Source organism: Oncorhynchus kisutch, linkage group LG23 (genome assembly GCF_002021735.2).
Source record: "Oncorhynchus kisutch isolate 150728-3 linkage group LG23, Okis_V2, whole genome shotgun sequence".
NCBI classification, from domain to species: Eukaryota; Metazoa; Chordata; class Actinopteri; order Salmoniformes; family Salmonidae; genus Oncorhynchus; species Oncorhynchus kisutch.
In genome coordinates this window covers 5,363,269-5,368,703 of record NC_034196.2, presented here as the reverse complement: position 1 = coordinate 5,368,703, position 5,435 = coordinate 5,363,269, and the positions used below count along the sequence as shown (strand labels likewise).

The following is a 5,435-nucleotide window of genomic DNA, read 5'->3' as shown; positions in this document are numbered from 1 at the left end:
TCTCTTGGCTCCCACGGAGCCCAGTGCAAGCTCTTCTCTGTCCTGGCACCCCAATGGTGGAACCAGCTTCCCCCGAAGCTAGGACAGCCGAGTCCCTGCCCATCTTCCCGAAAGCACCGGAAACCCTACCTCTTCAAAAAGTACCTCAAATAATCCCCCCAATAATAATCCTGAACCAACACTTGCACTTGACCCCCCCCCCCCCCCAGCTCAGACTTTGCTGATAGCTACTCTAAGGAAATGTGTATTTACTATGCCTGTGAAGTAGTTGTCCCACCTAGCTAATTTAAGATGAATGCACTGTAAGTCGCTCTGGATAAGAGTGTCTGCTAAATGACTAAAATGTTAAATGTAAAATATGATGGGGGGGAAAAAAAAGTGTAAAAAAAACATCTCATTGAGCCGACATTTGCAGCCCTTACCGTGAATGTAGTCACCACAAACGTGAGTTAAAACAGATCTTCCTCGATAGAGATTGATTCCAGCACTAAGACGGGGGATTCAATCCCATCTCAATTGTTAATTCTTTATATGGTGCATTGCTAACAAAACGCAATCACTAGTGTCTTGATAGTGCACTCATTTCCATGTTCACCAAAGCACATGTCAAGTTCAAACAAACTATGATAAACATTATTCAAAAGGAGCTAGCAAAGGGCTACAAATAGTCATATCCCATTAGACATGGTGAATTCCAATGCGCTAATTTAATCTGGGTCAATATTTGGTGGAAATATTAATTGAATCCATTGATAATGGGCCTCGAATTTCACTTAAATGTCCGTGAATTATTTTTAATGAAAAATTGAGTAATTCATATTGCTGATATCATTTAACTTAAACTTGAGTTAGAAAAATGGGATCTGAAAGTGACATGGCAACATCTTAAGTCCATGTTTGTTCATTGATGGTCTTTGCTGAATGAGTTTTCTGGGGACCTATGTTGAAGTAAAATGTTTTATCTTACCATGTTTTGTTCAAATTTAGTTACACATTTGACTGAGTATTTCAGAGCCACTGAATAAAGTGCAGTTTTGTATGACATTTTTTAGATATTCATCAACTGGAGTTACCCCCTAACCATATGGTTAAATCAGTTATTATAGCAAGACAACAGGATTAACATGGTTGATATCCACTGTTTTTTCCCCATGCAAAAAGAAGAAGCTTAACATGTGTTCAAATGAAGATACCACCATGTAGAGCAATAAAGTGATTAACCCTTATTTTTGGTAGTCGTCTTGAAAATATCAATTGCAATTGGGAAAAAAAATCATTTTTTTGTTTTTAAAAATAATTTATTGTTCTTTTATGTACAGGAAAAAAATAAAATAGAAAACAAAAAATTAGTAGAAAAGGCTAATTGTACAAGAAACACTATATACTGTACACTGCATTGAAGATGTCCAACTGTCTGCATGACCCAGGTAATGTGTCATAGATAGGCAATACTTTAAAGTACAATATGAAGTAAAAAGAGTCCTCTTCCACTCAGTATGTCTTTGATCACCTATATAGTGTGTGTATGAACCAGAGATGTTCTTATAATGTCCTTTGTTTGAACACAGTACCGCTGTGTCATGGATGACTGTGCTTTTCCCAGCAGCAAAGACAGACACGCAAAACAATAGGCTTCTCATCCTCAGATCAGACAGAAACATGACGTGTATAATCAGAATATCCATTTTTATATGATATAGAAAAACAATCTTGAGAACTAACTGAAAAATTGGTTTGAGCGTCAATGGTTGGTTATCTTTCTCATCACAGAGGGAGGGTGGGGGGGAATTCATTGTACATCGTTGCACCTCTACACAAGCACTCATCTTCTCAACAACCTGCACACACCGACCGAAAGCCTCTGAACATTTGTCTTTGGTTAGCCAAGTACTGTACGCGTGTTAGGTAAACTTCACAGTTTGAGAGCAGGCAGCAAAGTAAGCCACTGACTGCATATACTATACCGTACTGAAAGCAGAGATGGAATATAGCTAAGCACATCAATGCTGTGTACAGTCGTCGTGACTGTAAAGGGATTTTCTTAATGCAGCAGAACAATAAATGAGAATCAGAAGAGGCAAAACAGAAAAACTGCAAACAACCATGTACACTACAAACACAGTAAGCTGTAGCAAAAATAATGATTAAAATACAAATGTTTTGGTCTGTATGAGTGACAGAAAAAGGAGGAGCAGAGAATGCAAATAAAAGGCTGAAAACTGAAAATAAAAGGATTCAAATAAAAATGTTAAAAAACATGATAAAGCTGAAACAAAGTAACATTTCAGAATTGCACGATTTAATACGGATGTACTTACTGTAAGTAAGTGGACACCATTGCTGTACTTTCTGTAGTTGTAGGGACCTAATATAATAGAGAAACAGCCTACATGCACAGTAAGTTAACCAGAACCGGTGTGTTCAGAGCACCAGCAGTTGTCTAGAGCAGAGTGTTGTCCCAATTCCAGTACTCGAGTATCCCTGGGCCCCTATTCATAAAGCGTCTCAGAGTAGGAGTGCTGATCTAGGATCAGGTCCCCTAGTGACAGGTAGGAGTGCTAGGATCCATTTGGCTTCTCAGATCATAATGTATAAGATTACATGGACAAGGGGGATCTGAGCCTAGATCAGACAATGACGAAACAGCCTATAGGGAGGGGGTCAGAGACCTGACCGTGTGGTGCAAGGGCAACAACTTCTCCGTCAGAGTGGTCAAGACAAAGGAGATGAATGTGGACTACAGGAAAAGGAGGACCGAGCCCGCCTCCATTCTCATTGACGGGAATGGAGTGGAGCAGGTTGAGAGCGTCCACGTCACCAACAAATTAACAAGCACACCAAGACAGTTGTGAAGAGGGCATGACAAAACCTATTCCCCCTCAGGAGACTGGAAATATTTGGCATGGGTCCTCAAAAGGTTCTACAGCTGCACCATCGAGAGCATCCTGACGGGTTGCATCACTGCCTGGTATGGCAACTGCTTGGCCTCTGACCGCAAGGCACTACAGAGGGTAATGTGTACGGCCCCAGTACATCACTGGGGCCAAGCTTCTTGCCATCCAGGAGGCAATACCAGGCGGTGCCTAAAAATTGTCAAAGACTCCAGCCACCCTAGTCATAGACTGTTTTCTCTCCTACTGCACGGAAAGAAGTACCGGAGCGCCAAGTCTAGGTCCAAGAGGCTTCTAAACAGCTTCTACCACCAAGTCATAAGACTCCTGAACATCTAATCAAATGGCTACCCAGACTATTGTTGCCCCCCCAAACAGCACACATCTTTGTTGTAGCCCCGGACAAACACACCAGATTCAACTCGGATCCCACCTTGTCCATGTAATCTTATACATTATGATCTGAAAAGCAAAACTGTACCTAGCACTCCTACTCAGAGACGCGTAACGAACTGAGGCCCAGTTTTAGGAGCTCTTTTCGTGTCAGGCGGTGGGATATGGGTCTAAAGACTCAGATGACTACAGTATGTCGAGGCAAAAGCAATTAAATAGCTCTCGATTAGCTGTTTTGATATAGCCAAAATAAAAACAATCTGAAGAATAAAAAAAATGACTATTTAGAATAGTAATAACACAACCAATAAATAACAATAACACTGTGAGGATACTGTACTTTAGTCAACAAAACAAAATCATTAACAGATGCAATACCACTTGGTCTTTGCAGGTACATCGTACACACACAGCCGCTTCGGAGTTGGAGATTCTCCTAAAGTCATTGTTATCAGTATCACCGCTTGTGATCAAGGTTTTGGTATGTTACCACGGTGATTACGACCAAGACATTATAGACCTAGGTCCTTATAGAAACTATGGGACGTATTCTGTATTCAGTAAAGAGCCCAGGACCTCTTCAACTCCACAGCAATTCCCAAGGAAAGACAAAGATCACTGATAGGAGATAAAACACAATCCTACCTTAAAAACGATAACGATATATGACGTTAAGTTAAACAAGTTTTTTTTTGTCTTTACAAAGGGGTGAATAAAAGTGAACTCTGGTATATCAATATAAAGGTGAATGAACAAAGCTTTGTTTCTCCTAAGGTTGGCTTCCCCCATTGGATCCTCCACAGGACCGAAGCCAATTAATTGAGCAGTAATGTTTCAATTCTCGAGCCAAGTATGTGTGTGAAGATGCAGGTCATGATCATCGTAATAAATGTGGTTTGTCCTCAGATATGGTTAGACAGTCATGGTTTGTTTGAATTCATTTGAGGGGTGCTTATATTTGTTCTGTTACACACGTATGAAATGGAGATGTTTGTTGTTGTTGTTGGCATATCCGAACTCCCCTCGAGTGTCCCGCAGGGAGTGGGGTCACAATCGTAGAGCGCAACAGGAGCAATTAGGGTTAAGTGCCTTACTCAAGGGCACAGCAACTGATTTTTATCACCTTGTCGGTTTCCGCTATTCAAACCAGCAACCTTTCGCTTACTGGCCCAAACGCTCTAACCTCGGGGCTACCGGCCCCCCGGTTGAGGGCTTATCAGGCCCTCCTCAACATACATGACCAATCCAGGTCATCACAGACACGTCTTCGCCCTTGACCAAGAGCGTTCTCACGCCACAGTCTAGCATCGTAATAAGGGGACATTCCTAAATGAATGCTATGGATGTTGAAGAACACCTCCACATTACTGACAAAGGTATCATAAACCACCTTTAAAATCCACTGTACACCCCGAGGTATGAAAATATGAGACCCCTCCCCGTGCACAACACACGCATTTCATAAAATGTCCCGGCAACACCGTACGTGGGTTTCAGGGGCGGTTTCTTGACAGAAGTACCAAAGTTATACTTGAACTTACTCCACGAAAAAGTACAATAGACAAAAATAAAGGTATAACTGTTCAGTTCTGTGGAATGGCTGCCAATAAAAGATTTGTTTGTCTCTCGGGAGAATATCACGGATGCTTTTTGTTCCTTGTGCTCTCCCTAACAAGTCGCCACGGTGATCTGACTGGGAATTCGCTCACATCACACAGAAAAGCCAGCCGAAGCAGTATACATTTATACCTAGACGGTCACTAAAGCCTAGCCGAGACCACAACACAGACAGCGAGCAATTCTCTGATCTGAAAAGCACATTTTGGTAAAAAGCTAAATTGCAACAAACTGCCTGCTTTGTGCTCGGACACTTTCATTCCAGAATAAAGCCTGACGAGCCCAAACTCGTAATGATCAAATTCTTTAAAAAGGAACACATAGGAAGTAGAATAAACGTAGAGGTTTGAACCACCTGTCGTACAGATATCTTAGGTGTTTTTGTTTGGGTGCTATGAATTGGCTGTGTCCTGGCAAGCGCTGTTTGCAGTGACTCAAGTCCATAATACTGACACTCAACCTACTCCACTCACTCAGACCCTGTTCCAGCACCGGGATGGATGAGTATGCGGACAGGAGAGAAACAAAGAGAGA

The 5,435-nt window shown here is 41.7% G+C and overlaps 1 protein-coding gene across 2 annotated transcripts in view; it reads right to left on the bottom strand.

Annotated features, from left to right (window-relative positions):
- Positions 1-1,328: 1,328 nt before the first annotated feature.
- Positions 1,329-5,435, bottom strand: part of LOC109877831 (RAB6A-GEF complex partner protein 1) — an 84,383-nt gene continuing 80,276 nt past the window's right edge. For both annotated transcript variants that reach the window (XM_031803130.1, XM_031803131.1), the window contains exon 27: positions 1,329-5,435. This exon is cut by the window's right edge and continues 696 nt beyond it. The gene's annotated coding sequence lies outside the window, so the exon portion shown is untranslated.